Here is a 6,973-nt window from a genome sequence, read left to right as displayed (position 1 = left end):
CCTAGCATGATGGCCTAGTGGCTAAAGTCCTCACCTTGCACATGCCAGGATCCCATATGGGCACCAGTTCTAATCCCGACAATCATGCTTCCCATCCAGCTCCCTGCTTGTGGCATGAGAAAGCAACCAAGAATGACACAAAGCCTTGGGACCCTGCACCCACATGGGAGACCTGGAGGAGGCTCTGGACTCCAGGCTTTGGATCGGCCCAGCACCAGCTATTACGGCCACTTGGGAAGTGAATCATTGGATGGAAAATCTTCCTCTCTGTCTCTCCTCCTCTCTGTATATCTGACTTTCCAATAAAAATAAAATAAATCTTAAAAAAAAAAAACTGGTCTCTGGGATGGAGCCAGCTGCTGAAGCGAGGCACTCTGATAACTCCTGGGTTTCTCCTAGCCAGTGTCTGAACCAGCAGGCCAAATGCCAGTTCCCCAGGGCTTTATAAAGAAGGGGGGAAATGGAATTTGAATGAACAATATGAATTAGAATTTTAAAAAACAAAAAAGAAAATGCCAAGTTTGGAAAACAATTAGCCATGAAATTTAAAATTTTATTTCAAGAATGAAGACTGAACTATAAGGGATGTAAGAGTAAATTGTTTTTTGAAATTCGAAAGGAAGCAAGGTAAGATTTTAAAAATTTTCTTTTAATTTTGAAAAGATTCCAATGAAGAGGACAAATTGTATGCGAGCAGAAAACGATCAACACTCGGGCAAGAGGCTGTCTAGAAAAGAAAGGAAAAAGCTGGAGAGCAGAGGGACAGCAACTGCAACTTGGGAAACTTGCTGGCTCAGGACAAAAGAAGATTTAAAGCTACATTTGAAAAAGCAATCCTGTTGAAAGCTCCTTGTTAAAATACAGAAAACGCACTTTTGATGTTGGGAGTATCAATCTAGAATGTGAAGTATTGAGCTCATTCCAGCACAATTAGCAGACTTTTAAGAAAAAATAAATGCTTCAGATATCTAGACAAAAACAGCAAGTAACGTAGGAGTGAAAAAAATTAAGTGATTTTCAGAGTTATAGCACCCGTGCTTTATATCAGAAGGAAAAAAAGCAACAAGTATATGCAAGGAAAGAAAATTTGGCTCAACTGGCTCATCTTCCACCTTCAAGGGATGGTCTTCCATATGGACACCAGTTGTAGTCCTGACTTCATTTCCCATCCAGCTCCCTACTTGTGACCTGGAAAAACAGGGGAGCATGATCCCCAAGTCTTTGCGACCCTACACCCATGTGGGAGACCCAGAGAAAACTCTTGGCTCTTAGCTTCAAGTCAGCTCAGTTTTGGCCATCACAGCCATTTGGGAAATGAACCAGCAGGTGGAAGATGTTTCTCTACATCTCTCCTCTCTTTAAATCTGCTTTTCCAATGAAAATAAATAAATCTTAAAAAAGAAAAAAGAGGGAAAAAAATTAAAAGCTCACTTTTATCAGGAGAAGCAAGATGGTGGAATAGAATAGATTTATTTCAAAGGCAGACAAGCGGACAGGGGCCTTTCAACCACCGATTCATTCTTCAAATGCTTGCAACAGCCAAGTTTGGACCAAGGTGGAGCTGAGAGCCCGTAACTTACTCCAGGACTCCCACATGGTAGCAGCTATCTAAGCTCTTGGTTGACCACTGCTGCCTTCCAAGATGTGCAGGTTCTAGAATTTGGTGCAGAGCTAGGATGTGAGCCCAGGCATTCCCAAATGGGAAGAAAATGTCCCAACTAGGGTCTTAACTGCTGCACCAGTCTCTCATCTCTACTTTGCTATTTTTAAAAACCAGATTTTAGTTGTAGCATTCGTATTGTTATTGTTACTCTGAGGCTTTATGGGGGGGTATATTGTAAAATGAAGCAAATAACTAATTTGGTAGCAAGTATTTCATGGATTCTTAGGGAGAAAGAAGGGAAATGCAGATGTAATATACAAGAGGATTGTATAGTTGTACATTTAAGTTAGAAATATCAACTCACGTTGTATTTTATCTGTTAAATATGCAGATATGAATATAGATATGTACATACACACGCAAACGTCCTGGCTCTCTACATGCAATGTCTAGAAACAAGCCACTCCCCATAAACAGTCTGAAATTTCCAGTTACAAGAATTCGTGGCTGGCTAATCCCAGGTCTGAAGAAGCAAAAGAATGAATAAGCCTGGAACATGTCACACTGACAGGCAAGAAATCTACAAAGGCCAGAGCCCCCGCTGCCAGAGTTAGGAAAATGCTTGTTTCAATAAGGATGATTGTAGTGAAATAAAATCCATCAAATGAATCTGCAAGCATGCATTCAGAATAACAGTTTAGGAAACTCTGCTCAGCCTCATGGGCTCTTTGGTATCTTACATAGTGATGACTGAAGTGAGAGAATGGCTCGTTTATTCTTTATTTCCTATGAGAATGATGCCCCTGAGTAACCGAACCATAGATGAGAAAAAGGATCATTGTTTAGAATCATTCCACCTGACAGAAAAAGAAAAATTATGGATTTAGAACACTCTCATTTGGAAATTCCCACTTGATTAATAGATCCATAGATCATGGATTATTTGCTACTCATGTCACAAGAAGGGACGAGTCGACAGAGCTTGCCTGCTGAGGAAGGAACATGGCAGACCTTCAGTCTTGCTGGTGCAATCAAACGCAAGTCCACGAAGACCGTTAGATGGCGGTGCAGCCAGCAGCAAGCGTGCAGCGAAGAGGGCCGTTGAGAGCTTCACAACACGTTCGCCCTCAACAAAACGTGGACTGTTGGAAACTGCAGACTGAATGACCTGGATTTTTCAACACATAACTCTAAAAGAAAGAAAAGGATTCAGGTGATATTAAGAGGTTTATAAGAGAACTTGATTTTTAAACGATTTATTTATTTATTTGGAAATCAGAACTACAGAGAAAGAAGAGACAGAGTGACAGAGAGATTTTCCACTAGCTGGTTCACTCCTAAATGACCAGAACAAGTGCTTCAGTATTTGATGATGGCATCACAAATGTCAGTTTAGTCCACCACACCAAAATACATGCTCTTTTGTTTCAACAAAAGATGTTGGGGGATGTAGTCCAGACAGGCTGGTTCATCTGATCTTCGGGCAGGATAGGCTCCCTCTTTGATTCCAGTTAAACCGGATTCTGAGAGAACAGTTCATATGGATGGTGTCTTAGCGTGCTGACAGGAATTTCTAACACACAATCATGGCTGAGCTATCCTAACCATGTGATGGTTCCCTGTGTCGGAGCAGACACTACAGCAGCACCTGGGACAAGTGCAAGACGTGCACTGTCCTCCCCTGGGAACCTGCTCAGCCTGCAGATTCTACCGGCTCAGGACCACCAGGGATTGGTCCAACTCCCCTGTTTTAACAAGTCCTGTCAGCCTTTCTGAGGTAAGCTCAGTGTCAAGTCAAAGGCCACACAGAAAATAATGTTTTCCATCATCTTATCACAGGTACGAGCCGTGAGTACCAGAGCGAAGGCAAATGCAAGTTGGGGCTGTGTTCAATTTGTGACAGTCTGGTGGCTCCTCTCCACCCTGCTAATGTAATACATGGAGATGCTGACGATTGTTTTAGAGCAGGCGTGCTTTCAGCTCTAAGCTGGTTCCATTACTGAAACTTAATGAATCTTAATGGTAGCATTGCGGAAATCTGCATGTAGATTTAATATGCAGAAATTATCCTTTTAGAACAGCCCAACAATAACAGCAACAACAACCACCAAAAAAAAAAACCCATGAATTTATGCTTATTTGAATTCTTGGAGCACAGCCACTTCTGAGCCCGTCAGGAGGTAAGCAAAATAGAAGTGCCTCCCCCACAGGCTTAGGGTCCTGGCCAAGAAAGCCATTTATTGTTTATTTGTAAATGCCGGGGCGGGTTTTCTGCGGTAGCCTTCGTCTGAGCAGTGTGTTAAATGGAAAGGTCTGAAAACTGCTGTTTTTCTCTCAGTGTGCTTTTGGAAGACATGGCTCTAAAACTGGGAAGCTTCACTCCATTTGATCATTGCACAGGGAGATATAGTTCCAGGGCTTTCTGTGAGAGAATGTAATTGATCCCTCTGGGTGAACTGGGGCTCTCGATGCTGATTCCCTACCCAGGGTTGGCCATGCTCTGTGGCCCATGCCCCCAGGGAGGCACGGACTTTGTACTGTTTCTTCATGGCCGGGAGAGGTTTGCACGCAGCCATCCAGCTTTTCTGGGCCACAGCCTAAGTCAGAGCACACCTATGCTGCAAGTTTCTAAGCTGCACTAGGGCAGGTGATGTCCTTAGCACCTAAGGGCACTGGGATGCCTGTGGTAGGAAGGACTATGAAAGAAATCATGGAGAAAAATGACTGTCTCTGGAACCATCCATATCATTGTCTTCTGGTTCCTGACCATGAGGCTCTCGTGCCTAGAATGGTGGCATCACACCAGGTTCTGTGGGTTCAAAGACAGGTGGATCTCTGCTCACAGGCATCTTGCAGTCCAGCGGGTGGACAGGTCCTGAATGAGGACAATACACTATGAGCAGTGCTTAGTGATGCTATGTGCCTTTGTTCAGAGGCTTTGGAGGAAGATTCTTTCTGGGGAGAAGCCATCGAGGGTGCTGCAGAAAAATTAGACACTGAGCTGAGGTGCAAAGAATGAGGGGCTGAGAGGAGACAACCAGTGGCAGCGTGCTCCCAACAGAAGGATTAGCCTGGCCCAAGGCTTGGAACTGTGGGGCAGCCCCTGGCTTTCTGGTCCTGTATGTTCAAATGTCAGCTGCAAGGTGGGGAGTAATGGAAGATGATGGGTGAGCAGGCTACAGCTGAGTTAGTGCAGCTTTAGTCCAGGTTTTGAGGGGAGGACCTTTGGAAGTTCTGAGCACGAGGAAAACAAGCCATCTGTAGAGCATCTTCAGCCATTGTGTGCTAAGTGCTGTGCTCGGTGGTCCAGCTGAACCTTGCAAGCACTCTATACCAATACTGACTACGTGTGAGGAGGTAATTTCAAAAAAGGCAAGCAGCTGGCCTGAGTTTGCACAGCGATGGGGTGGCCAGCCTCACTCAGGTGTGAGTGGGACCCTCAGCACCTGGTCTGTCGGTACTTTAGAGGTATGGGGAAACTTCAGAGCTGAGCTAACTGCCGCCCTAGCAGACAGAGGCAGAGCTGCACTGGAGCTGAAGAAGCATGGATGTAGCATTTCCCAATGAAAGTTACACCCCAGTAATATAGACTTACCTCAGGTACTGCGTGCCAGGCTGACTGCTGGAGACTCGGGATGAACAAAACAGAGCAGGCTTCCCCCACCTAAAGCTTGCATGTTAACAGAGGAGTCGGTTGCTGATACAGTAAATGAACAAGTAAGTTGTAGTTGCTTGGTATTCACCTTGGCTTGTGTCCTGATGTCAAGGATTTTTGAGCTCTGAGAGTATGGGAACAGATGAAACAGGGTGTGGAGGGCAGGAGGACCCAGAAAGCCTACCGTATAATAGGACTTGGAGATGGCAGAGCAGCCAAAAGGTGTTCTGGTCAGCTGAAACTGTTGGTGCCAGTGTCCTGGAATGAGAGGGGTGACAAAATTGAGAAGCGGACAGCGCAGCTCTTGGGCAAGTGGAGAAGAGAGGGACGGGGCGGGAGAAGAAGAACGAGACAGGTGGGGACCATCCCTTGAGGTTCTAGTAGCCATGCCAGGACTTGAGTCTTTGTGTTCTCAGCCCAGGCGCACCTTGGTGTCCCCTGGGGAGCTTTGTAGATACAGAACCCTTGGGTCAGGAACTCTGGTTGAAATCCGTCTGGGGTGCTACATGGCTGATTTTCAACAGTGTTCAGGTGACTAACGTGAAGACATCTACATTTGCTGATTTCCCTTGCGGTTGTGGTGTGGAGAGCAGTCGGACAGGGCAAGGTTGGAGGAGTGGAGGAGCACGGTGAGTGGACGAACAGTGCCCTTGGCATCAGTAGTGAGGCCCTGTGAGGGCTTTTAGCTGCTTACCATGGCCGCCAGCAATCTATCTACAACAGCAAGAAATATAGAATGAATTTGATTGCTTTTCTTCTTCTTTATTTTTAAAATAGTAAGCCCCATTTGATTTCTTAGGCATAGGAAATTTGATATTTGCTCCTTGGGATAAGGCAGAATAAACAAGCCTTCCCCCTCTTCTATGAGCAGCTATCAAGAATGGCAGTGCCCTAACGCCACCTTCCAAAATACCAGATGCTTGGACATACAAAGGTACTTCAAAAGAATTCAAAAATAAGTTTGTCTTGGTGTAGAAGATGAGAAACCATGTGTAGTAACACATAGCATGCACTTTTCTCATATTTAAACTCTAGAACATTCTGTTGAGTGTATCCTAACTTGTTGCTGGCATATCCTAAAAAATATGCTTCCTGGCTACATATTGCTGGGTTTTTCTGTTTTCTGTTGGTAAGCCATTTTGTGTGCTAAAAAAAATCTAGGAGAAAATACTGTGCCACGAATGAAGTTTTGGTTTAAAGAAAGTTATCCATTTGTTTCCTGTAACAAATGGTATTTAAGTGTTGTAGGTAACGGCATTCACAACTTTACTCTTAGCCTTGGAGTGAGTTGAAGTCAGTGTTTGAAGTTCTTTCTTGCTTGTTCTGTATTTTTAATTAATATGACCAATTTGAGCAAGAAAGTGGGAGCCACAAGGGACTCCCCTGCCCCCATCTCATTTGTCTCAAAATTTTCCATCAGAAAATCTGATTCAGCACAGAAACAACGTCTTCCATGTAAGTGTGAGGAAGCACCATCAGCATTTCCTCAGTGGTTACTGTAGCTGGCCCCCAGCTCAAGAGTTCCCAAGTCAGAGATCTCAGCCGATTCCTATCACAGTCCAAGCCAGAAGCGTGGTTTGTGTATGCATCCTCCAGGTGAAGAAGGAGCTGGCAGAGGGCTTGCCCACATGGTACCATTAGCACCTCTGATGTCTGCTTCTTCAGCACAGTTGGTAACCTTGAGTTTACATTTCGATTCAAGAGCAAGGGCTGGT

This window comes from Ochotona curzoniae, unplaced genomic scaffold (genome assembly GCF_017591425.1).
Source record: "Ochotona curzoniae isolate NIBS_2020 unplaced genomic scaffold, NIBS_Ocur_1.0 contig_66, whole genome shotgun sequence".
Classification (NCBI taxonomy): domain Eukaryota; kingdom Metazoa; phylum Chordata; class Mammalia; order Lagomorpha; family Ochotonidae; genus Ochotona; species Ochotona curzoniae.
Note: the sequence above shows the minus strand (reverse complement) of the source record.